General features: G+C 48.5%; 1 pseudogene; it reads right to left on the reverse strand.

Moving 5' to 3' along the window:
• LOC133240261 (small ribosomal subunit protein uS2B-like) overlaps window positions 1-24,713 on the reverse strand; it is a 35,087-nt pseudogene extending 10,374 nt beyond the window's left edge.
• Window positions 24,714-27,467: the final 2,754 nt, after the last annotated feature.

Genomic DNA, 27,467 nt, shown 5'->3' on the forward strand with positions numbered 1-27,467 from the left:
CCAGCACTCCAACTTGTCTTTTTTCCCTCCCTGGGGTCTCCTGCTGGGTGTAGCTGCCCACTGGCTGAACTCACTGGGGAGCCAGAGAACACGTGGTCCCTCCAGGCAGCCTCAGTGCAGAGGGGAGGGCCAAACGGGAGATGTGTGGGGCCTCTCTGAGGTTGGTCCGCTCCTCCCCGACTCTGCCTCCACATCCCAAGAGCTGACTAGACTATAACGGGATCCACACTGGAGACAGCGCCATATTCACATGTCGGGGGTTTATTGTCAAAGGAGATTTAGTCTCTCTCTCTCTTTTTTTTTTTGGTGAGTAAAACAATGAAACCTCCATAATTGTTCCAGGAGAAATAAACATGCCAAAATATTTAAGTACTAATAAAACTTAAGAATTATCCCAGCATATTTAAATATAGATGTATTTTTACGGCAGGCAGTGAAGGCAATTGCCAGCAGAATGCATTTCATCCAGGCCATTTAATACTAAACTGCCTGCCCCTCCTTTGAGGCTTGGTTGGGGAGGGGGCACCGAGGAAGGGGGCGGTGGAGCCTTCCCAGTGATGGGAAGAGGGTCTCCTTTCCCATGGGCAAGCCCCGCCAGGCTCTGTGCTCCACCCTTTCCACTGCCCACTGCTCCCTGGTCCTCACTGCAACCCCAGGCGATGCTAGTGTTATCTGTTAGCCAGAAGAAGAATCTAAGGCAGAGAAAGATGAAATAAGTGCCCCGGGCTGCACAGCTGGTGGTTATTGGAGCTGGGATAAGGCAGCCTGACTCAGGAACCCACCCTCCCATCTGGACCATCTCTCAAGGCTGCCTGGTCCTGTGCTGGGAACCTGGGATGCAGGCTCACAGCAGGCTGAGCCCTCGACCAGCTGAGCTCTTGCCAAGACTATTCCACAAGGGTTCCAGACTCTATTCCCGTATGGCCGCCCATCACTACCCCATCCTCAGTGCTGGAGTTGGCGTCTTCTCCCAGTCTGAGCATGTGCAAGAGTGCGGGTGCAAACCTGACCCTGGATCGCCTGGCTTTTTTTAACCTTTCCATGGCTCCCTAACACCCACAGGATGCAGCCAAGCCCTTGGGCCATATCCAAGGCTCTGCCTGTTTCTTCAACTCTATTTTCTGTCCCTCCTTGAGCTCCAAGCTTTAGATGGACCAGTCATTTTCTATTTCTCTAAACATGGCATGCTGTTCCACCCTTCCATGTGGTTGCTCATGCGTGGACCTCTGTCTGGAACGCCTTTCTACCCTTCCTCCCCTGGCCAACTCTCAGGCACACTTCACAGCCTTAGCTCGTATACAAGTCTTCCAGAAATCCCTCCTCTAACCTCTAAATTCAGGTACACACTCCTTGCTCTGGGCACCCGAATGCTCAGCACTCACCAAAGTACACTGGCATTATTTACTGATCAGACTCACTCCCCCGAATGCAGGACCGTATCTTCTTCATCTGCGCATGCAGCACCCAGCATCCATTACTGGCCTGAAGCCGTCTCGAGGAAGAGCATGTGACTCAGTGACTCTGAAGGAGGCCAACCTGCCTTAGCATCTTGGTTCCATGGTTCTGTACCTCTGTGACCTGAGCTCATTTCTTAACCCCTCCAAGGTTTACCTGGATAACAGGGCCAGCCATGCGCCCTCTTACCACGCTGGGTGAGAAGTAAGCAGAATATCCCTTATAAACATATTTGCCAGGTAGCCAGGCATGTGTTCCATAAATGCTAGTTGAATGTGAATTTTTAATTGTGCTCATGACACTGTCCAACTTTGGACCCTTCCTTCCTTCGGTAAGTGGGGCGGCACCCCTCACATTCACAGGCTTAGTCGCTCACACAGCCCTTTTCATCCACTCCCAGTCTTCGAGAACAACCTCCTGAGAGGTACAAGTGCAGAGAGAAGCTGGTGGCCCAGAGAAGTTAATGCTGTATCCCAGGTCACACAGAAAGATATAGATGGAGATAAGACCGGAACCCAGGTCTGGGGCGCCCAGGCCACTGCTATTTCCCAGATTCCCTAGTTCACTTAGGAACAATCCTCTGTAAAGAACTGATGACTCCCTTGAGGGAAACTGCACCCCCTCCACACCCCTCCTTGGCTCATGTCTGATAGAGGACTGGGCTGGCAGAGGTCAAGTGTTTCTGGTTGGAGCTCCTCCAGTCTACTAGAAGCCGCCTGACTTCAGGCCTCATGCAGAGCCTGCACAATCCCTCCATAAAGGAGATTGCCTTGAGTGGACAAGACTCTTCCTGCTCCCCTGCTCTGCCCAGATCAGATCAGATCAGATCAGTTGCTCAGTCGTATCCGACTCTTTGCGACCCCATGAATCGCAGCACACCAGGCCTCCCTGTCCATCACCAACTCCCGGAGTTCACTCAGACTCACGTCCACCGAGTCAGTGATGCCATCCAGCCATCTCATCCTTATGTCGTCCCCTTCTCCTCTTACCCCAATCCCTCCCAGCATCAGAGTCTTTTCCAATAAGTCAACTCTTCGCATGAGGTGGCCAAAGTACTGGAGTTTCAGCTTTAGCATCATTCCTTCCAAAGAAATCCCAGGGCTGATCTCCTTCAGAATGGACTGGTTGGATCTCCTTGCAGTCCAAGGGACTCTCAAGAGTCTTCTCCAACACCACAGTTCAAAAGCATCAATTCTTTGGTGCTCAGCCTTCTTCACAGTCCAACTCTCACATCCATATATGACCACAGGAAAAACCATAGCCTTGACTAGACGAAATTTTGTTGGCAAAGTAATGTCTCTGCTTTTGAATATGCTATCTAGGTTGGTCATAACTTTCCTTCCAAGGAGTAAGCGTCTTTTAATTTCATGGCTGCAGTCACCATCTGCAGTGATTTTGGAGCCCCAAAAAATAAAGTCTGACACTGTTTCCACTGTTTCCCCATCTATCTCCAATGAAGTGATGGGACCGGATGGCATGATCTTCGTTTTCTGAATGTTGAGCTTGAAGCCAACTTTTTCACTCTCCACTTTCACTTTCATCAAGAGGCTTTTGAGTTCCTCTTCACTTTCTGCCATAAGGGTGGTGTCATCTGCATATCTGAGGTGATTGATATTTCTCCTGGCAATCTTGATTCCAGCTTGTGTTTCTTCCAGTCCAGTGTTTCTCATGATGTACTCTGCATATAAGTTAAATAAACAGGGTGACAATATACAGCCTTGACATACTCCTTTTCCTATTTGGAATCAGTCTGTTGTTTCATGTCCAGTTGTAACTGTTGCTTCCTGACCTGTATACAAATTTCTCAAGAGGCAGATCAGATGGTCTGATTCCCATCTCTGAGAATTTTCCACAGTTTATTGTGATCCACACAGTCAAAGGCTTTGGCATAGTCAATAAAGCAGACATAGATGCTTTTCTGGAACTCTCTTGCTTTTTTGATGATCCAGTGGATGTTGGCAATTTGATCTCTGGTTCCTCTGCCTTTTCTAAAACCAGCTTGAACATCTGGAAGTTCACGGTTCACATATTGCTGAAGCCTGGCTTGGAGAATTTTGAGCATTACTTTACTAGCGTGTGAGATGAGTGCAATTGTGCGTTAGTTTGAGCATTCTTTGGCATTGCCTTTCTTTGGGATTAGAATGGAAACTGACCTTTTCCAGTCCTGTGGCCACTGCTGAGTTTTCCAAATTTGCTGGCACATTGAGTGCAGCACTTTCACAGCATCATCTTTCAGGATTTGGAATAGCTCAACTGGAATTCTATCACCTCCACTAGCTTTGTTCATAGTGATGCTTTCTAAGGCCCACTTGACTTCACATTCCAGGATGTCTGGCTCTAGGTCAGTGATCACACCATCATGATTATCTGGGTCGTGAAGATCTTTTTTGTACAGTTCTTCTGTGTATTCTTGCCATCTCTTCTTAATATCTTCTGCTTCTGTTAGGTCCATACCATTTCTGTCCTTTATTGAGCCCATCTTTGCCTGAAATGTTTCTTTGGTATCTCTGATTTTCTTGAAGAGATCCCTAGTCTTTCCCATTCTGTTGTTTTCCTCTCTTTCTTTGCATAGATCGCTGAAGAAGGCTTTCTTATCTCTTCTTGCTATTCTTTGGAACTCTACATTCAGATGTTTATATCTTTCCTTTTTTCCTTTGCTTTTCACTTCTCTTCTTTTCACAGCTATTTGTAAGGCCTCCCCAGGGAGCCATTTTGCTTTTTTGCATTTCTTTTCTATGGGGATGGTCTTGATCCCTATCTCCTGTACAATGTCGTGAACCTCATTCCATAGTTCATCAGGCACTCTACCTATCAGATCTAGGCCCTTAAATCTATTTCTCACTTCCACTGTATAATCATAAGGGATTTGATTTAGGTCATACCTGAATGGTCTAGTGGTTTTCCCTACTTTCTTCAATTTAAATCTGGATTTGGCAATAAGGAGTTCATGGTCTGAGCCACAGTCAGCTCCTGGTCTTGTTTTTGCTGACTGTACAGAGATTCTCCATCTTTGGCTGCAAAGAATATAATCAATCTGATTTCGGTGTTGACCATCTGGTGATGTCCATGTATAGAGTCTTCTCTTGTGTTGTTGGAAGAGGGTGTTTGTTATGACCAGTGCATTTTCTTGGCAAAACTCTATTAGTCTTTGCCCTGCTTCATTTCGTATTCCAAGGCCAAATTTGCCTGTTACTCCAGGTGTTTCTTGACTTCCTACTTGCGACGGGCGCGCTAAAGTGCTGGCGGCTGCGACGGGCATGCTAAGCGTGGCCGAGAGGAGCCACCCCACGTCCGAGGTCAGGGGCAGAAGCTGGGAGGACCTCATGCCCGAAGGGCGGCGGCCAAGAGGTGTTACCCCACGTCCGAGGTCAGGGGCAGTGGCTGAGAGTACTAGACTGGGACGGCGCAGGAACGGCAGAGAGGAGCTACCACATCCGAGGCCAGGGGCGGTGGCCGGGAGGACCAAGCCCACATCCAAGGAGCCCTGGGTGCGCGGGCGCAGGAGGCCTAGAGGATCGATCCCAGGTTGAAGCTCAGGAAGGGTGGGGGTGAGGAGATACCCCTCCTCCAAGGTAAGGAGCAATGGCTGCGCTTTGCTGGAGCAGCCGTGAAGAGATACCCCAGGGCCAAGGTAAGAGAAACCCAAGTAAGACAGTAGGTGTTGCAAGAGGGCATCAGAGGGCAAACACACTGAAACCATACTCACAGAAAACTAGTCAATCTAATCACACTAGGACCACAGCCTTGTCTAACTCAAAGAAACTAAGCCATGCCCGTGGGGCAACCCAAGATGGGCGGGTCATGGTGGAGAGATCTGACAGAATGTGGTCCACTGGAGAAGGGAATGGCAAACCACTTCAGTATTCTGAAGCCTTGAGAACCCCATGAACAGTATGAAAAGGCAAAATGATAGGATACTGAAAGAGAAACTCCCCAGGTCAGTAGGTGCCCAATATGCTACTGGAGATCAGTGGAGAAATAACTCCAGAAAGAATGAAGGGATGGAGCCAAAGCAAAAAGAATACCCAGCTGTGGATGGTGATAGAAACAAGGTCTGATGCTGTAAAGAGCAATATTGCATAGAAACCTGGAATGTCAGGTCCATGAATCAAGGCAAATTGGAAGTGGTCAAACAAGAGATGGCAAGAGTGAATGTAGACATTCTAGGAATCAGCGAACTGAAATGGGCTGGAATGGGTGAACTTAACTCAAATGACCATTATATCTACTACTGCGGGCAGGAATCCCTCAGAAGAAATGCAGTAGCCATCATGGTGAACAAAAGAGTCTGAAATGCAGTACTTGGATGCAATCTCAAAAACGACAGAATGATCTCTGTTCATTTCCAAGGCAAACCATTCAGTATCACAGTAATCCAAGTCTATGCCTCAACCAGTAATGCTGAAGAAGCTGAAGTTGAACGGTTCTATGAAGACCTACAAGACCTTTTAGAACTAACACCCAAAAAAGATGTCCTTTTCATTATAGGGGACTGGAATGCTCTGCCCATGTACATGGCTATTAGCCTGCATCCCTCCAGCGGGGCTCCTGGTTCTGGCTCTGCCAAGCAACCAGCTGGGTGACCCTGAGGTCCTAACTCTGGAGTGAGCCCTTTCCAAGGCTTGAGTTCCTGATCCATTAAAAATAAGGGTGTTTCCATTGTGAGCAAGAAATGAGGTTGGATCTAATGGTTCAAAAAAAAACTAAAAATTGTTATGGTTAATATCATCACCATTCATCACAGATAATGAAGATAATTCAGAGAATGTTGGGAGTCTCGTTGGAAATTAAAACCCCCGAGGAAGTTAATTTCTGTGCTAGAAATAACATCATAACCCATGTCTTATTTGTTTTAGAACTTTTCTATCATGGTAGAATATTTCTAACCTAAAACTTAGCATTTTAATGATTTTTAAGAGTGCAGTTCAGTTCCGGCATTAAGCACATTCATACTGTCGTGCACCCATCACTACCATCCACTTTCCGAACTTTTTCATCTTCCCAAACTGAAACTCTGTCCCCATTAAACACTAATGCTGTATTTCTCCCTTCCCCTGACCTCTGACAATCGCTACTGTACTTTCCAGCTTTATGAAGTTGACTTCTCTGAGTACTTCCTATAAGCGGGATCATGCAGCATCCTTTTCTTACCAGTTTGTTTCACTGAACACAATGTCTTTAGGTTGTACCCCTGTGCTGGCATGTCTCAGGATTTTCTTTTTTATAAAACCTGAATGATATGCCAGTATATGTGTGTACTGCATTTTTTTTAATCCATTCATCTGTCAATGAACACTTGGATTACTTCTACCTTTTAGCTCTTTTTCATAATGCTGCTTTGAACATAGGTGTATGAATAGCAATTAGAATCTCTGCTTTTACTTATTTTGGGTGGATAGGTCTGCATAGTCAAAGCTGCGGTTTTTCCAGTGATCATGTATGGATTTGAAGGTTGGACCATAAAGAAGGCTAAGTCCAAAGAACTGGTGCTTTTGAACTGTGGTACTGGAGAAGATTATTGAGAGGCCCATCGACAGCAAAGAGACCAAACCAGGCAATTCTAAAGAAAATCAACCCAGAATATTCATTGGAAGGACGAGTCCTGAAACTGTAACTCCAATACTTTGGCTAACCGATGTGAAGAACCAGCTCATTGGAAAAGCCCCTGATCCTGAGAAAGATTGAAGGTGAAAGGAGAAGGGGGTGGCAGAGGATGAGATGGTTACATAGTATCACTGATTCAATGGACATGAATCTGAGCAAACTCCCAGAGATAGTGAAGGATGGGGAGGCCATTCATGGGGTCGCAAATAGTTGGACATGACTTGGTGACGGAGCAACAACAATACCCATAAATGGACTTGCTGGATCATAGGGTAATTCTGTTAATATTTTTTTTTTGAAGAACCAACATATTCAAAGCAGCTGCACCATATTACATTCCCATAAGCAGTCCATTAGGGTTCCCATCTCTTCACATCCTCACCCACACTTATTATTTCTATTCTGTTTGGTTTTTCATTATCACCATCCTAATGGGTATGAAGTGGTATCTCACTGTGCTTTTGATTTGCATTTCCCTAAAGAGTAGTGATGGCAAGTGTTTGGTTTTTTAATATACTTATTGTCCATTTGTATGTACATCTTCTTTGGAGAAATGTCTATTCAATTCCTTTGTCTATCCTGTAATGGGTTTGTTTAGAACTCAACTCTGTTGTTGAGTTCTAATTTATGTTCTATTTCAACATCAAATGAACTGCTGAATTGTCTTTCCATTGGAAGCAGAAATTTGTGTGAGTGAATGTGAGTATCGGTGGACAGAACACCAACATTTATGAAAACACTTCTTTTGCTTAGCCCTCACTGTAATAGTGTGAAGTAGACGATATGCCCTTTAGGTATGAGGAGACTAAGGTTTCAGAGAGGTTAGGGGATGCAGCTGGTACATGACAGATAGATAGGGATTGAGGGTTTAGAGCTCATCTTGGCACTCATGCCAGTCTATCCTCAAAGGGATGCCCATTCTGCCTCCCGGCAAGGCTGAGGCTCCTAAAACAGCAAGAGGACGACCACAGTGAAGAACAATCCATGATTGTTATCTGCACCGAAGAGACAGCCCCAGGTGAATGATGTAACCAGAAGGTTCAGAGCAAGGCCCGCCATTAATCTTGTGGTTACAACAATATACACAGATTATGCTGGCCTCCAGCCCAGTTAAGTGGACATTTGGATATTTTCCAAAACAAACGTGGATACTGCAAATACAGGTCAGCTGGTTTGCAGGAAATCAACATCCAGATAAAGCCGCATCTAGAGAGATTTTTCCAAAAGTCCTACTGCAGAGAACCCGGGGGTGGCCCATTTAGAGCACATCTCCCATTTGTAAAATGTTTTTCATTCATTCAGGACCACCCTGCTGAGGCACTCTGGGTGCCCAGCTGCCTACTGGGCTTGGCCTTGTGTGTGAGATGTTGGAGGTGGAAAGGGTCAGCGAATTATGACTCCGGCAACCATCTGCCTTCTAGTCTCCATAACAGACTGGACTCGATGACCAGAGATGGGTGGAGACTGGCCCATGGTCACACAGTAGGCTCTTAAGTAGTAAAACTGGATAAACATGTCCTCAGTCATCATTAAGTCACTCAACTTTCCTAAATACCCCAAATTTTGGCATTTAGACTACTGAATTTTTCAGATTGTTTCCCAGCAAGGAAATTCCCAGAAGGGGTGCAATAATCATTTGCCAGAACTTGTGCCCTAATTTTGGTTTCAAAACAAAGTGAGTATAGATAAGTCTCTATATCTTTCCCCTGGCAGCAGGTATGTAGAGGCTAAAACTTCTTCCTAAGAAAAGTTTGAGAACGACACGAGAAGGAAAGGCAAGTGAGTATCAGGGCACTGGGTGATTCAGTGCCATAGGAATGGAACAGACAGTGAGTCCTTTTAATCTACTGCTTATCCAGGGTGTGTGTGAGCACAGATGGTTTTCCTTCGTTAACCGAACATCCTGATGGACTGAGACTTCACACCAGGCACTTTACAGGAGATGGATCCAATAGCCATGGTGTGGTTCCCCAAGTTTTCTCTTCTGTTTGGGGTGGGGTGATGTTGCTACACTAGGCTGGCCCTAAGGCTACATGCATGCTAAGTTGCTTCAGTCGTGTCCAACTCTATGGATTGTAACCCGCCAGGCTCCTGTGTCCATGGAATTCTCCAGGCAAGAATACTGGATTGGGGTGCTCCTCTCCAAATTAAGCTCTGTCTGGTGATGGAGTCCGTGTCTACGTGCTGGGTTCCCTTAGCAGAGTTGAGACAGGATCCATTTGTTTGAACATCAAGGGGGAGGACACACGCAGGGGCAAATATAAACTGAGTGGGATGTGTGAACTCAGCCCGAGGCTCCGACCCACCGCTGTTGGGTCACCCCCAAGGCTCTGTCCAAATCTCATGCTGGAATAGCCAGCTGCTGGCAGGACCAAGGGCTCCTTGACTGGGCTTTGGGTCATCTCTTGGTAGGGGTCCCATGTTGTCACTATGAGCATATAAGTTCCTTGGTCCTTCAGCATAGAAACTGAATCTTAAGTATGTGTTAAGTATAACTGGGACATTTTTTGTGGAAGGAAGGAAGGAGTGAAGGATAAATAAAAATTGTTCCTTTTAACAAAAATCCATGAGATGCATCTGGTCAAACTACATTTGTTGGGAGAGGCAGATGTTTTTGTCAGCACAGTCTGGAAAATCGATAGACAAAATAAATGATCACTTAATATTTGTCGAGTAAATGAATGATTGAATAAATGAATATTGTGGAAATTTGTGATTTGCTTACTGAAAGGGAGATTTCCTTGTGAAACGGTGTTGGCCACTATTAGTAAGATTGAGGGGGATATGTAGACCAAGGCTTTGGTTTTAAGTCACAGGAAATATACAAGCCCATGACGACATTTCCGCAATAGGAGGCTGGTTTGAATTACATGTAGTGAAGTTATTCACGATGCATGATTTCTAAGTCCCAGCCTGCCCAACATCATCTCTCCCAGACAAGCCTTTAAATTTCCAGTGAAAGGGCTCTTGTCTGAACACAGTCCATGAGTCCCCTCAATTCTCAAGCCAGGAGCACTGAGGGTCTCTTTCCTGTAAGTGGCAGATCCACCACTTCCTGCAAAGTGCCCCTTCCAGAAAATATAGCCCCTCCACCTGCCCTTCACCTCCCAGTTCCTGATTCTGAAAAGGAAGCTTGAACAAGATGCCTACAAACTGGAGTGAGTAGCTCTGCCAGGTGAGTCCCAACATCTCGCCACATTAACCCTGTGAACTTGGGCCAGGAACCGAGGCTGGAGCCATTAATGCCTAATGATGTTGCATTGTCTTCCAATAACAAACCACCTCACCAGTTGGTTTTATAGGGGACCAGCTGTTGTTAATTGGGCAAGATGAGCATGAAATGGCAGCTTTCACACCTGACCAAGAGAGAGCTGCCATGTCCTAGGGCAAAACGGGAACCACCTGCTACAAGCAGGAGGGTCCCTGAGCTCTGCCCTGGAGAAGGAGAGGCCCTGGGACGGCCTCGGGCACCCATTCCTCTCACATCCTTAGCAAACAAAAACATAGAAAAGAGCATTGGGTTCGTTGAACATCCCACGCCTCCCCCTGCAGCCCAACAGCGTCAGCTTGCAGTGCTGTGTCACCTGCATTTGCTCAGCCTGTGTCTCTAAAGCAAGGTGGGGAGGCCCAGGGCTGCACAGTCAAGCATCTGGCATATTCCAGGCTCTGCAGAGGGGGCATGGCCAGGTCCTCTGCCACCGATCCTAGCTGTTGCTCTCCGGCCACAGGACCAGGCTGCCAGCAGCTAGTGACGCAAGTGCTCAATCGCATTTTCTCCCTTGGCATTTCATCAGAGAGACCCAGAAAGTGCTTGTCATCCAGTAGTGGGTACAAAGCAAAGGGAAAGGGAGAAGAGCTGCGACATAGAGACTTAAGGCAACTGTTTGGTTCAGGAGCAAAGCAACACAGGGAGGGAGCTGATGCACGGGGATGGGAGACTGGTGCTGGAGCGCACGGGGAAATCTTCTGCATGTAATACCTCCCGTGTGAATTTTAATTTAACCATCAAAAACTTCTGATGGTTCTTCCAGGGCACCTGGAGACATGTTGCATTATCCCCATTTCAGAGATGGGAAACTGACGCTTCCTGATGTCAGGCAACCTGCTGATCTTTAGTGATCAAAAGCAGGGGCTTGAATCCAGTCCAAGTTGAGCGCCTCGCAGTGCCCGGCCGCTGTTGGCACTTGAGCACCACCGCAGGTTCTCCGTGGGCAAGCAGAGACGGAGAGCTCCGTCTCAGGGTGCTCAGTCTGGCTGCCTCGACTCCCGCAGACTGCAAAAAGCACAGACCTCTCTCTCTGCCTATATTTGCCTTTATTTGCAGCGTCGCTGCAAAAGACGGGAATGCGGAGCACTAAAACATGTACTGTAAATAAACCAAATTAAAGTAAAATTGACTCATTTAGCAACCAGCCTCCGATCTTGCATTAGAGGCAATTGAAGAGATTTCACAGATTTTAGTAACCAGATAAGATTATTATATAAACAGACTTCTGCATTGAATGATGAGCCATATCTTGAAGAGAATATTTGAAATCAATAGCAATACGGGCTGAGAATTAAGTAATGTGGTTAAGCACCTTTGAATGATGCCATTTTTAAGAGCTGATTAGGAATAAATATGCCAATTGCCGCAGAGCTGATAGCTGAAATAAAGTGATGATTAATCAATTTGGGCCTGAGAGCTGCGGAGGCCATCTTGGTGTTGAGAAAGCTCGGGAGCCTGATGGTGGCCCTGAAAAGAGAAAAGAAAGGATGTATGAGAGTCCTCAAGCAGAAGCACAGCTCTGCCCACCCAGGGGCTGACTGTGGTGGTGCGGTGAGGAAGGGCCGGGCCAACAGAGGATTAGCTGTAAGCTGCTTAAGCTACTCACGCAGGGCAAGCCAGCCTCGCAGGGCGGAAATTATGGTGGGGGACACTGACACCCCTGGGATTGTGTTTGGAATGCCCAATTACCATTCAGCTGGGAACTGATGGGTCTTTTGGCTGCTCTGTAATGATCTCTCACCTGGACAACCGCACTGGCTTCCCGATGGGTCCTCATGTGAGCCAGGGGATGTGTCCCCTGAAGTCAGTCACTGGCGTGATCTTTCCAAAGCACTGGTTCTATGCTGGCCCTGCCCTCGGAGAAACCACCGCTGCCTCCCTTTCACCTCAGGGCCAAGTCCAGGTCCCTTCACTTAGGGTTCAAGGTCCTTCAAGGTCCAGCTGTCCATATTTGCCCCAGTTCTTCCGACTCCCCATTCCTGCCCTATGATGGCTCCATGAGAAGGTTTAACGGGACCAGATATAGCCTGTTCTTTGCAGTACTCTACAGAGATGTTCCTGCTGGCCCCTCCCCACGTCCCCTGTCTGCTGAAGCGCCATCCTTTCTCTGGCCTCATGCCAAGCCCACCTTGACGGTTCCTTCCCCCAACACAAGCAGAACTGGATTCTCTCTGTTACCATCATACCCTGAACAGACCTTTTCCTGTTTCATATCAGTGTCATCCGCCCTTTCTTTTCTATTCCATAAATGCTTATTGACCCCTTGCAGTGCTTCTCACTGTGATTGGCCCCAGAGATCCAGGGAGAGAACACATAGTTGTCCCGCCCTCCTGGAACTCAGCGTTTTATACCAAGCATTTAATGCTCTCTGCAGCTGTCCCCTGTTCTGGTGGGCAAGTCATACTTGTTTAATTCACCTGGCATAAGACAAGTGATCAGGAAGTGTTTGAATGAATGGATGAGAGATCAAACAAATGAATGAGTGGCAAAGGTGGATCAATGGGAGGAGGTTACAGTGAAACAGATTTTTTCCGGGTAGAAGAAATGCAGGGCTGAGCTCCCAGGAACTAGAGGCATCCATGCAGAGGAAGACCATCTGTCAAGGAGGTTCCAGAAAAGACTCAGAAATGGCTGTGAGATTGAACTTTCAGGGATAGGGTTCCAAGGCCAGCCCCACCACTGACTCACTATGCGACCTCAGGTAGACCACCATCTCTCTTTGAGCCTCAGTGTCTCCAACTGTAAAATGAGGCTGTTGGACAATGGTGAGCCTTTGCTAACATGGGGAAAACAGGATTCTTCTTAAATGTTGGTGGCTTTCAACCAACCCCATTGATAGTGGACTATAATTAGTGTTGGGTTATAGCCCATGTGAGGTGCAGAGAAAATCAGAACAAGTGTAAGATGATGAGAGAAAAATTAAGTGCAAGATTTGGTAACAGGAGTATGGTGAGTGTCAGGGACACTCCTGTGAGTTAGTGTAGACAAGGAAGGCTTCCTGGAGGAGGTGCAACATTGACCTAAAGGATGAATAGGACTTAAATATTGAGGAATCAGATCAGATCAGATCAGTCGCTCAGTCACGTCCGACTCTTTGCGACCCCATGAATCTCAGCACGCCAGGCCTCCCTGTCCATCACCAAAAGGAGTGGTAAATTCAAGCTGATATGAGAGTAGCTCCGAGTCAGCAAGGCAGCATCCTAAAGACCCCCTGTGGGTGCATTCCCATATCACACCCTCCTCCCTAACTAGAAAGAGGCTGGGAAGGAGACCCTATTTAGAAAGCTGAGCTTCTTGGTCAAAGGGTGAATGATTCTTTGCTGTGTTTTAATACTGTTGTCTGCCTTCAGCAGGCCTTCATCCTCCAAACTCTTGAGGTACTGGGCAGCGACCCTGCCATGGGCAGGCTGAATGAGGGGCTGAAGCTGGGCTCTACAGGAATGCCCCTGACTCTGGCTCTCATGACTCTGCAGGCCATGGGGCGCTGCTGCTCAGGAGAAAGGGGCTCTAAATGCTCTAGAAGAGGGGCTGCTATAACCAGGTTAGCCAGGAACAGGCTCAGAACCCCACTCCCCAGGTCATCAAGCAGGACCTGAGTTTCCCTGGGGGGAGCTGGGGGCTGGGGGCTGACAACCATCAACTTGAGCTGCTCATCTCGGGAGGTCATCTGTTTGCCAGCCTGCTCCTCACCCTTCTGCCTGACCGTTCATCCCCAGTGTTCACAGCTCTGCAAGCCTGGGGCTCTGTGGTGGCTCTGGTGATGGGACCCCTGCAGGGGCCTTCCAGTCATCTGCCAGCCTGGATCAAAGGTTAGAGAAGGAGGCAAGGTGTGCTGGTGTGGGGCTCTCAGCTTCTCACAACTCGCTTCCCTGCTCTGTTTCCTTCCTTCCTCCAGAAGGCATCCTAAAGATTCCTAAGAGCATATCATAGATGGGGAAACTGAGGCTCAGAAAAGACAGGAGACTTACCAAAGATCCCAGGGCAAATAGCCCTAACAGCCCATCTTGTTTTCTGTCCAGCATGGCACGGTGCCCTGGCCTTTCTCCCTGGGGCATGGTGAAGTCTCAGGGCAGGGTCCGCATGCCCCACGGTGTCACGCCTTTCTCTTCCTGCCCGTTCCCCCTCCGCCCTCCATGTGCCACGTGTTCTGGGCCCTCTGAAGTACTCCTGTCCAGTCTGGCCCAACTCTCCCTGTCCATCTCATTCAGCATCTGCAGTCCTGAAGCTCTGGACTCTTGGCCAAGGGTTGTGTTGTCACCAAGTCATAAACTTGGATACGTACTTCTCTCTGGTTCTCTTCTGGTGGAGCCAAGACACAACCCACGCCCAAGTGTCCGAGGGAAACACCCGTGCTTCCCTGTTCCCTCCCACCACCCCTTGGCACAGAGAGTGCAGGGAGGAGGCCAGGGCACGCCCGATCGCACCCACCCCGCCAGGCCTGCAGAGGCAGCAGGGGGCAGGCCTGCCCTCGGCTGGAAGTACCCGGCAGCTGCTTCTGGTCCACGGAGAGCACAGTCTCTACAGCAGAGCCGGCAGGCTTCCCATGTGCCCAGGAGAGGAGACAGGAGGGTCTTCTTTTTCTGAGCTAACCAGGCTGAAAGTAGCTGCAGTGTCTATCAGCCACAGCCAAATATACCCGGTGGCTTCTCTCTCACTTCTTCCCAAAGAATCGTCCTTAATCAACTTCAAGCCAAGAAGGCTGTTACCGTAACACAAAGTTATTCGAGTAATAGACCTAGAAAGTTCTACAAATAATCCTGATAGTAAGTGGGCATCAGAAGGGATTCCTGATTCCTTGGTGACACACAAGCTTGCAATCCCTGACCGGATCAGGTGAGCCCCAGGCACTTCCCCCACTGACCACCATCCAAAGGTCAACTCCTGCACCAGGGCTTGGCTCTGATGTACTATTAAAAATGGTGTTTGAACATTCCTTGCAGAGCAGTGTACTAGGAAGGTATAATACTTGGTGTCTCCTTTTTGTTGGTGGTGATTACAGTCTTGCTAGGGAGTCTTCTTTTCTCTGTTCTCATCTAGGCGGAAACAGCAGCAGGGTGTTCCTCAAAGTCTGGCATCCTTTGTCCTTAGGGGATTCTTTTTCTTCTTCTTCTTTTTTTTTTTTTTTTTTGATGTTTTAGAGCATGATGGTGGAATTTTCCAGTCCCTGGAGGAGGCTTTTTTGAGTTTGAAGAGGGAGGGCTATAAGAATATGTAGTCTGGTGATCTGAGAGGAGATGAAATGTGGAGCCTTTGTAGTTCAAGAGAGGGGACCGTGGTCCTGGGCCTGGGAGGAGCCTCTGATAGGGCAACTGGAGGGGCATTGCCCCAGTAGTACCAGCATCTGAGGTTGACACACCCCATGCTCTGCAGACACTGCTACACACACACGCATGCCTTGTGAGAGAGCATGTTTACTTAGAGGTCAAAGGAGTGTCAGTGTTTCTGATCTGGATTGACACTGATGGCACAGGAATGGTAACCATGGGATGGGGTGGACAGCAGGGGACTGAACTCAGCAGAAGCAGGGAGCAAGCTGCAGGTCCCTGGGCACCATGGCTCTGGCCCCTGGTTGCCCTGCTGATGTCCACACAAAGCTGGGTGAGCTGCCCTGCAGGTTGAACATTCTATTCAGGGCTCTCTGGCTCTTTGACTTTTTTTTTTTTAATTCAACAAACTGTTACGGACCATAGACTCTGTTTCAGGCCCTGTGCTTGGCACCCGAGGTAAAGATGTGAATCAGATGTGGACCTAATTACAGGCCCTAAAAGCTGGTGTCCTAGGAGAAGTATTCCAAAAACTAAAGTAAGATACAAGGATGATAATGCCCACCAAGTGAGCCTAGGACCTTGTGGGAACGCACACGGGCCCCTCTGAGGTGATGGAAAGGGTTTCAGAAAAGGCGTCCCACCAAATGATGGGTGTCTCTCACCAGCCCAGCGAGGTCGGTAATAGACACATCCCGCATTCCCCGTACTTGGTTTAATGGAGTTTCCCGTCTACTTTCCCAAGAGAGTCTCTCAACAGTTGTGGTTTCTGATCTTCCTTTCTGACGCTCTCATCTTCCCCAGCTGTATAAACATTCAGGTGGAGTGACTGCGTGTGAGTAGTTATTCTGGGAACCTAGCAGGCCCACAGAGGGGCATGTGTCCCTTTGAGCGACGTCTCCCACCTCTAGGGAGAATGGCCCCAACCAGTAGCTCGGGAAAGTGCTGCAGTCCTCTGGGTGCATGGCTCAGTAACAGCATCCACCGAGCCAGTAAACAGAAGCCCCCTACGTGACTCCTCCAGACCCCCCATCTCAATGCAGTGGCACCATAAATAACCACGCCCAGGCTGGGGGGGACAGGCTGGGGGTGGATTAACAGGAAAGAAGGCTGTTCGGAAGAGAGATGGCAGGAGGAGAAGGAGACGATAGACGATGAGATGATGCTTGGATTCCTTCCTTCCTTCCTTTGGGAAGCAGCTTTCACCTCCTGTTGGTCCCCCTGAGGTCTCTGGTCCAGGACTGCAGGGAGTGGGCTGTGGGTGGGGGTGGGGGGCGGCAGTCAGGACTGAGATGGCAGACTGAGAGCTCCTGGGGGCTGGTTCAAACCCCCTAGACCCTGTGCCTCCTTTCGGGACCTCAGGCATGGGCTGTTGATGGTCTCTTGTTACTGGAAAGTGGGAATGGGGACCTTAGTGAAGGGAAACTGTTCCTGGAGCGCATATGTCAGGCCTGTTTGTCAGTGCACTGGAGTTGGATTTATTACTGTCCATCTGTAGAAGAGGAAGCTGAAGCTCAGGGAGGAGAGGCCCCTGATGCCACCAGCTGGGAGGAACCAGAGTTGGAAATTGAGCCTGGGTGTGTTTGAACCTTCAGCTAGGCTTCCTTCCATGGATATACATGTCCTGATGTCACTCATGAGTTTGGTCAGAGGTGAGGCAGGGGTGGTGGCCTGAGGGTGCAGACCTGAAGGAGACCCTCCCCCAGGGGGTCATGCAAGCATGGGTTGTTGTTCGGTTGCTCAGTCGTGTCCCCCATAGACTGCAGCAATCCAGGCCTCCCTGTCCTTCACTATCTCTTTGCTCAAACTCATGTCCATTGAGACAGTGGTGCCATCCAAGCATCGTCTCATCCTCTATCATCTCCTTCTCCTCCTGCCATCTTTCCCAGCATCAGGGTCTTTTCCAGTGAGTCAGCTCTTCGCATCAGGTGGCCAAAGTATGAGAGCTTCAGCTTTAGCATCAGTCCTTCCAATGAATATTCAGGATTGATTTCCTCTAGGATTGACTGGTTGGATCTCCTGGCAGTCCAAGGGATTCTCGAGTCTTCTCCAGCAGGGGCATCCCTCAGAGTGGGGGTTGTGTCATGGGGTGCCCTCAGGCTCCACTGCCTCGGCCTGGGGATCAGCTCCAGGCCTCCCTCTGCTCACGCTTTACCTTCTCAGGTTTTCTGGACCCTTTCCCTGGGATGTGAAAAGGGATTATGGGCGTGGCCATGACACTGAGGACACAGGACAGTGTGTCTGTTTTTTTTCTCCATCACATGAATCCAGGTGGAGTCTGCACTCCCTCACGGGGCCGTTGAGAAGTCTGGTGTCTTCTATTCGGTAGAGGCCTTTCCCCAGTCTGCTGATTCCTGTTAGATCCTCACACCCATGCAAATAAAAATAGACAGGCACAGTTTCAGCTCCTGGGCCATGTGAGTTTATTGTTATCTCTGTGATGGATGCTACCACACCCACATAGTCCTCTCAGAAAGGCTAGACCTGCTGGCAGCCCCCTCCCCACACACCCTCTGTTTCCTGACTTCCGGTGAAACAGATATCCTAGGGCCTTCCCTTCCATCTCTGATTCTGTATTCCTAGGCCAGGTCCCTGAAACTGGGCCCCTGGTTAGCAAGGAAGAATACAGCCTATGGTTTTCATGAAGGTGACATGATTCCCTCCTTGGTCACTGAAGACATCACATCACTGATGATGGCCCAGGATAATGACTTCCCCCAACTCAGTGCACACTAGCTGCTGACCCTGCGTGGACACTATTCCTCCTACAGAGGCAGTGCCAGAGCTCAGGACTGGCAAGGGAGTCCACAGTGGACAGCCTCCTCCCTCTAAGTACCCACCCACCTGCACTGCTTGAATGATGGTCCTCGGTTCTTCACAATTCCAGAAGACAGCTGTGGCTGACTCTTACCAAGTTCCCTATTCCACCAATGAGTGAGAAAAGCAAGTAGCAAGGAGTATACAAATTAGAATGTGATATTAAATACACATGCAATCACACTACATTTTTTCTGGTTCCATATGGGAAGACATAAGGAAAAGCCTAGAAGGACACACCCCACCAATAATAACTTCCCTGATGGTCCAGTGATTAAGAATCTGCCTTCCAATGCAGGGGATGTGGGTTAGATCCCTGGTCGGGGAAGTAAGATCTCACATGAGGGGGTGCGGATGGGATGGGGGGTGCAAATAAACTTGCACAACACAGCAAAAATCCTACAACTAAGACCTGAGGCAGCCAGAAAGAAAGGAAGGAAAAAAGGAAGAAACTCAGTGACCTCTCTGCATAGGAGGGGTGATGTCAAGTGCTATTTTAATCTTCTCTATCATATTTTTAATTTCCTACAAGGAACAAGGAGTCTGATATCATTTACATAATGAAAATTAATTTTAAAATGAAGGAGCTACAAAAAATAAAATGGGTTCTGTGGCAATATGAGGGACAGCAAGTCTGCAAGTAAAACCTCTCCCTGCTGGCTTGTGAGCAGCCTTTCTTACCACTGAGGCACAGGGAAATTAAGTGGTAGTTTTGGTAGTAATTTCTCTGGAAGGCTGAGGTTCCCTGGCATGAGAATTAGATGACTTTTTGAAAGTATGTATTTGTTTTCTACTGACAAAAGGAACATCTATTCACCAGTGTTCTTGCCTAGAGAATCCCAGGGACAGCAGAGCCTGGTGGGCTGCTGTCTATGGGGTCGCACAGTGTCGGACACGACGGAAGTGACTTAGCAGCATTCACCATGGACAATTTGCAAACTATAGAAAAGTATAAAAAGAAAAATGGAAATCCCTCGTAATCTGCCCACAGAGTCATAATCGTGGTTAACATTTCAACACGGGAGCTGGTGTGGATTTAGACATGCCTGGCGTCACACCCCGACTCTGCCACTCTCTTCCTCAGTCTGTGTGGAACTTACTTCTTGAGCTGTGGAAAGGGGAAGATAATACCTACATCACAGGATGAGGCCTGATGAACCGAGAGGGCTCTGTTGCCCAAGCCAGGGAGTGCTCAGTAAGTACAGATATTCACTTCTTGGTAGTTGGCAGCATAATGCCTGTATATATATGTATATATATGTATATATATATACAGGTCCACCAAATTGGGATCATACCATATATACAGTGTTGTATTTTTTTTCCTTTATAATTGACACACTTTAAGATATGCACTTTTCACACAAGCATTCTTGCATCCCCGGGGACTTGCTACAGGAACTCTTGCGATGCCAGGTAGATTTGCAGAGCTGGTGGTAAGAGTAAGCCCTGCCCCTGCTCTAAAGCTGCCTATGGCTCCCTGCTGCCACCAGAGTAAATCTCATCCCCTATCTGATGTCTGGGTCCTATCCTGCCTTTTCCTGTCAATCTTGTCCACTCTGCCTCTGCGGGGTTCCCAAGCCATCCTACCCAGAATACCCGTCTTTCTCCTGCAGTCATCCATCCGCTCTCTCTCCACAGGGGCCCTTGTCCTCACTGTCTGGTCACGGTGACTCGCACCCCCTCCCTCACGCTCTCATTTCCCAGAGGACTGTGTACATCAAATACCCGAGACCTTCATTTACTGTTCTATGTTAAATTTTGTCTACATTGCATGTCTCTAATGCCTGGATCACACAATCTACCTCTTTTTGCTGTAAAAGTTTCCTAGCATGGTGCTGAGCCCACAGTCACCCACATGTATGCTGGTGTTTTTCTACCCGCTAGTGAGTTACGGGATTGTTTTTGTTTTGTTTTGTTTTTGCTGATTGGTTTTCCTAGCCTCAGGAATGTGTCCTGGCTGGGTCAGTTGTCAACTATAAACACAGAGACCTTGATCTATGGCATGATGCATACCTGTTGCTTTTGTCTGTCCAGCATCCATTTCCCCTCTTTTCATAACCTTTCCCATTATCTTGCCATGTACTTAGAAGTGGGGGTCAACCTGGTTTAGGACTGGGGCCCCATCCCCGGTCACAGTGATTGAGTCAAGGATGGACCCAGGACCTGAGCCAGCTAATGAAATACAATCCTAGAACTTCTGCTAGAAGGAAGAAAGGGGAAACAGCTGTGTTTCTGTGCTGATCTTTTGTTTCTAAGGGATGAGGGATTCTGAATGGACAACAGCTACCACATGGAGGAATCCCGCCTGAAGTGGAGCCATTATAGGAAACAACAGGCTTAAGACATTCAGGGAGTGTTGGATGTGTTAGTATTAGATGGTGGTGCAAGAACCTTGAACCCAACCAAGCCTACAATCAAATCCTACCCCTGTGCTTTTAGTTATTTGAGCAAAATGCCTTTTTCCCGTAAGCTAGCTTGGCTTAGGTTTTTTTGGTCACTTATTATTCAAAGACTCTAGACTCAAACCTTCCAGTCTCCTAAAACTTCTCCCTTTTCTATAGAAACTGAGTATCTACCTACCTATCTATCTATAGAGGCTGTAAGGGGTCCTGGAGTCCAAGTGCACCCTCCTGGCTCTTACCTCTGTTGCACAATTGCAATCTAGAGATGAGCATCCTGAGACTTTGAGGCCTGACAATTCTCATGAGACCGCACAGGGAGCTGTGGATGGAGCTGGGTCTTGGTGTCTCCCATGACAGGGCTGTGCATGCCTCCCATGCCCTTGTGTGTGTGTGTGTGTGTGTGTGTGTGTGTGTGTATGTATGCTAAGTCACTTCAGTCACATCCGACTCTGCAATCCCACACCCGCCAGGCTCCTCTGTCTATGGTTTTCCAGGCAAGGATACTGGAGTGGGTTGCCATGCCCTCCCGCAGGGATCTTCCCAACCCATGGATTGAATCCATGTCTCTCACGTCTCCTGCATTGGCAGGAGGGTTCTTTACCACTAGTGCCACCTGGGAAGCCCATGCACCCATGTTACATCACGGTAACAGGGCTCAGGAAGGCACAGCAGTCAATGGTAGCAGGGGGCTCCGTGGGCAGCCACAGGAGACCAGATGTGAGCCCTGTACACAGCCTGTTTCCTCCATGTCTTCAAGAAGCTCAAGGAAGCACATTCTTTTTGCTTCAAAGTATCAGAGGATCTGCTCCTGGGCAGCAGACACACTGGTGCAGCCTGGCAGAAAGCTCTCAGTGCCAGGAACATCCAACAGCTTCTGCTCTGATTCCACAGGCCTACCTGTCAAACAGGCAGCCCATAAGCATCTTTGTTACATACCACTGTATACACCTCTCCTGGATTGGAGCAGGTACCTCAGCAGTGGCAAATCATTAAGTCATCACTTCCTAACTTCCATGGTGTCAACCATGGAACGCTTTCTTGCTAAACTTGGGTACAATCTAAGTTTCTTTCTCAAAGAAGCTCTAGGCAGCCCCTACCAATGCCTTGAGCATTTGAAGTGAGACCAAACTTTGTGACCTGCTGTTGGAAAGGAATTCTGATTGGGAATATTACACTACCTAGCATGTATGCTTGATACACTCTAGACTCTGATATTAGAACTGGACACAGAGTTAAACCAAGAGATGTTTGTGTGACCACCACATTTTATAGGTTTTGAAATGAAGAGAGGGGACATCATCAGTCAAAGGTCACTCGGAGAATTAGTGGCGGATGTGGGTCTACCCAGAGCTTCCCAGGTGGCTCTAGTGCTAAAGACCCCGCCTCCAATGCAGGAGACACAAGACAGGTTCTGTCCCTGGGTCGGGAAGATCCCCTGGAGGAGGGCATGGCAACCCACTCCAGTATTCTTGCCTGGAGAATCCCCATGAACAGAGGAGCCTGGCGGGCTACAGTCCATAGGGTTGCAAAGAGTCGGACATTACTGAAGCAACTTAGCATGCACGCATGGGTATACACTCCTTCTTTGCCCGCTGATTCAGAGGCATGAGGAACCCAAAATGGCTGGGATCTCGCCATCTTCGCTCCCAGTTCAATGTAATCATTGCTGTGTCTCTTTCTTTTATTTTTAAAGATTTATTATTATTTATTTGGGGCTGTGCTGAGTCTTTGTTGCTGGGCATGGGCTTTCTCTAGTGCGAGTAGAGGCTACTCTTCATTGCAGTCTATGGGCTTCTCATTGCAGTGGCTTCTCTGGTTGCAAAGCACAGGTTCCAGGGCGCTCAGGCTTCACTAGTTGTGGCACTCGGGGTTAGTTTCTTCAAGACATGTGGGATCTTCCCAGACAAGGGATCAAACCCACGTGCCCTGCATTGACAGGCAGATTCTTATCCTCTGGACCACCAGGGAAGCCCTATTATTTTGTCTTTTGATGGAAGTATTCTTCCTTTTGGAAATAAGACCTCTAAGTCAATGGAGATAATACCACGGCATCAGGAAGCAAAATTTTTGCTAGAAAATCACTAGCTGTGGTGGTGAGTGGTCCCCTTCCCATTCCTTGCCTCAACTGCTGGACTAGAATCCCAGCAGTGAGATAAACAGCAGTGCCTATTGGATGCTGATTTAGAACAGAGACAGCACCCAGAGGGCACTGCCCCACCCTGCAAGATATTGTTTCCAAACTATTCTGCAGCTCTTTCAAGGCAGCAGCTTTCAGATAGATGAGGAATACCACGAGACCAGTGAATTCCGAGAGCACAGACCCTCTGCTGCACTTTACTTGGCCTGGAGGTGAGTTTCTTGCTGGAAACAACCCTGTAGAATGCCATGATGGAGGACAAGGCCTTCTGTAAGTCGTTGAAGGGGAATTTTGGCAGAAGCAATGTAGGCAGGGGAGGCAAATCCTATTCAGAGTAACTGACTATCATAGATTCTAATCCAATCCATCCTTCAGGGCCCAGTTCCCATTCATCTCCACCAATAAGACTTTAATAACCTCTCAGACTAATCTGACACTCATTCATTCCATCAGCACTTATTTTGCACCATCTGGATGCCAGACAGTCTTCTAGGTACTAGAGAAAGACAGGGTCCCTGCTAGGACAGAACTTAGGAAACAGGGAGATGGAATCAATGGGCCCATTTTCTGTGTCTTCACAGCCCAGTGGGCATTGGTTTGACTTCATTGCTGGCAGTTTTCTCTCTGTCACACGGCATCTCTACCTCTCTATCCCCATGGCAGCTTGTGTAATTCTAAGGACATGAGATGTGCTGGGGAATCACTGGAAAAGCTTGGGAAACATGAAGTGAGCAAGCAAGTGGTTTTGCAGCAGCCACTTCTCCAGATGTGGCCCCTGGGGGTTTAGCTTCTCTAGGGAGGGAGCAGCGGTGAGCAGGGCCATGGAGAGGGCCTTCCTTGCCAGCAGGTCTCTCTGTCAAGCAACCTAGCAACACTCAGCTGGCAGTCCTTGCACCTGGAAAGGATCTGCCTCCTTTTCTCCAGCACCATGTTGTTCTGGCCAGTGCATCCAACTTGGGCGAGTCTGAAAGAGGTCAGAAGAAACTGCGTGCCCTCCTGGCTACCACCAGCCCACATCTCAGCTCCTGGAAAAAGCCTTTCTAACTTCAGTCTCCCTGGCAAGCCTCCCCTCCTGCCTCCGAATGCCTAAGGCACATTATTGATTAATATTGCCATCTGATTGAATTCTCTGAGCAGTTGTAGTGGTGGGTCCGCACTGGATTTGTGCTCACATTTGGGCCCCTGCAGCTCCTCTTCAGAGCACAGCAAGTTCACCCGAGCCCTGGCAAAGCAGGGGAAGAGGAGGAAAGCTACACCCAGAGCTGGCTCTGAGTGGGACGAGTTAGGCAAGTCACTTCCCCTTTCTGGCTCTGGGATTTCCGGTCTGAGAAGTAAGATGTTTGGGCTAGATGATTCCTGGGTCTCCTTCCATTGCAGGTCATAGATTTTTAAGTGCAGCATCAAAGCCAAAGGCCTGACTCTCTGCCCACAAGGCTTGGCATGACCAAGAAGTTTTGCATTCTGCCTAGAGCACCGATTTCCTTGTGAATCTGCTTTTGGAACAACTCTTCAAGCTAGGAAGCCTCTCACTGATTTACTTAATATCTGCACACCTACTTTGTCTCCACCCAAACCAACACAATGCCCTCTGCAGTAGGCTGCACTATGGGCCCCAATTCTTCTCTGCTCCCTGTTTCCACAGACAGGATATACTCATACTCATCATCTTCATTGACTTGCTTTGGGCGGCAGAGTGATGGCAGCTGGACCTGGGCTTCCAGAGGCCTTGCATTCTTCTGCTTGCATTTTGGTCCCTCTGCCATCTCAGTGAGACAAATAAGCCCAAGTGGCCCACTGGCCCCAGGAGATGATGAGGATCCAGTGACAATAAGCTCCTCCCAACCAACCCCTCCTGGATCACCTGCTTCCAGCTACTCTGCAGACACAGGAGCTGAATCAGAATTTTGTTATCAGCTGCTGAGACCCTCTGACTGTGTGTTACTCTGCATTTATTGTGGCCACAGTTAACTGAAGCAGACTCTCAGAAAGAAACAGACCTCATCTCTGGATGGGTTGGTGGTGATCTTGCCAATACTTCACCCACCATCCCCAATCCAACATGTGACCTCTCATCTCTTGCATTTTACACACTAGTGAGGACGGGGGACTCGGTCTATCCTGTGGCAGCCCGTGTCACACTTAGAAATATGCTGAATGTCTCTATCATGAGTCAGAGTCCCTCTTTTAACTTCCACCTGTTGACGCTCAGGACCACACAGGATAGATCCATCTTCTTTCTTCCCAACAGCTGCTCAGAGGTGTGAACTGTACTCTCACGTCCTCCTCAGTCTGCTTCTTCTTGTTTAACTTCCTAGCCCCACTGCCTCCGGCTGCTTCTTGCCCCCGTTCAACATTCCAGCCAGCCTTCTGTCATTCCTGCAGCTTCACTGACCTGGGGCAGCTCTGTCTTCCTCCCTTGCTCCATGTACTCAGAGCAACACACACACTGGCAGCTCTGATCAAAGAAGAGAAGCCCAGGGCCATCACCGCCCTCCTCCTGACATTGCTGATGTTCCTGAAGTGAGAGAAGTGGCAGCCACAGACACGGATGTGGCCCCAGCCCCACCCAGCCACGGACAAGCCCAAGCCATTTTCACATGTACAGGGCCACACCAGGCCCCTGCCCTCCTGAAACCGTGGATTTTCAAGTGTTTCAAGGCATTTGAAAGAAAGGTATCAATGCTCTTTTTACTGTGCTTGCTGCCTGAGTTTCCAGAAGCAGGGAAGTCTTGTAAGCTGGGCCTGCAGCGGGCAGTGAAAACTGAGCCCCCCATTCTTAGGAGCCCCTCGTTCCTGAGAAATGGGAGGCAGACCAGGCTCTCTCAGGTCAGTAACACCCAGTTCATCTCAGAGTCTCTCCACCCCTGGACTGGTGGATAAGCACCCTCTTAGGACCCGCTGGGGCCAGGGAGGTAGGCTGAGATGAGCTGGAACCAATTTCACAAAGATTTTTCAGTGCAATCTCTGACACCCACGACTTCATCATCAAGTACTCGGGCACTTGGCTGGAGTCTGGCAGCACTGTGAGCACGTGCAGACCCTGGGCGCCTGGAGGTTGGTGCGTTGCAGAGCACAGACCATTGGGACCACAATTGGAGCACAGCCTTGTTTACAGAAAATGATTTTCAGTGTCCTGGGCGCGTCCAAGGCCCTGTTCCAGGGGTCTGGTAAAGCAAGGAACCTGAGTGACTGCCCTGGCTGAAGCAGGCCTGCCTGCCCTAGAAACACATCTTGACTTCATGCCTCTTTTGTGGTGGCTGTTTTGTTATCCACTATCCAGCTTAGGGGGTGATACTGGGGCAGTGGCCTCTTTTCATGCCTGGGCTGAGTCTTGTTAGATGTTACAAAATTCAGGGCTGGAAAGGATGTGAAAGATCATTCCATGCAATATAGGCTGAATATTTTGTCTACAGCCTATCTCTCTTACAGTCCTCCAATCAAAGGAAGTTCATTACCTGCCCCAAACAGCTTACAACGATTTGATATTGCCTCCCTGCGGCCTCCACCCACTGATCCCCACTCTGGCTCCTACAATCACATAAATCAAGTCCTGCTTCCATAACGAGCTCATCGGTGAAGACACAAACCACAGCCCTCCTGTACTCTCTTCTTCAAGGCAAATGGCCCCAGTCCCCCTCTGTACTGTCTGCACAGTCCTTGTACAGCCAGCTTTCTGGCCTGTCACACCCTGGGTTCCCTTCTACAGATGTTTCAAGAGGAAATAACCTCTGGTGTCCAAGAGACTTGGTCCAATAACCAAGAATGGTGTGGCAGCTAGAGCCTTAGACAAAGAAGTGGACCAGCTAGATTGATGCTTACGCTATCTCTTATAACATCTGTTCTCTTAGACCTGTCCACTCTCCTGGAACATGGGATGATCTGGGTGCTGTAAGAGGCATAAATGTGTAAATCCAGTGAGATTACTGACATGGGGGTGGGTGTAGACCCTCACTGTGACCCTCAATGCTGGTGCATTGATACCAGTGTTCCATCACTGCTGTTGACAAAGAAGGGCCATCCTTGGGCTGGGAGGAATCAGTCTTGATATCTGCTCCTTCTAAGGGTTAGCTGTGATTCATCCTGTAGATAGATACAATTGAGTGAGCCAAGATCCACAGGAAGGGCCTTTGCCAAGTGTCATAGTCAGGGTTCTCCAGAGAAACAGAACCAATAGGAGACAGATGTATATAAAAACAGATATAGATAGAGAGAAGATTAGATAGACAAGTAGATAGATAAAGATTTTTGTTTAGTTGCTAAGTTATGTGTGACTCTTTTGTGACTCCATGGACTGTAGCCCTCCAGAACTCTCTGTCCATGGGATTTTCTAGGCAAGAGTGCTGGAGTGGGTTAACATTTCCTCCTCTAGAGGATCTTCCCAACCCAGAGATTGGACCTTGGTCTCTTATATTAGCAGGCAGAGTTTTTATCACTGAGCCACCAGGGAAACTTAGATAGAAGATAAGTAGATAGATAGATATGTAGATAGATGTTAATAAAGATAGATTTATTATAAG

Source organism: Bos javanicus, chromosome 28 (genome assembly GCF_032452875.1).
Source record: "Bos javanicus breed banteng chromosome 28, ARS-OSU_banteng_1.0, whole genome shotgun sequence".
In the NCBI taxonomy this organism is placed as follows: Eukaryota; Metazoa; Chordata; class Mammalia; order Artiodactyla; family Bovidae; genus Bos; species Bos javanicus.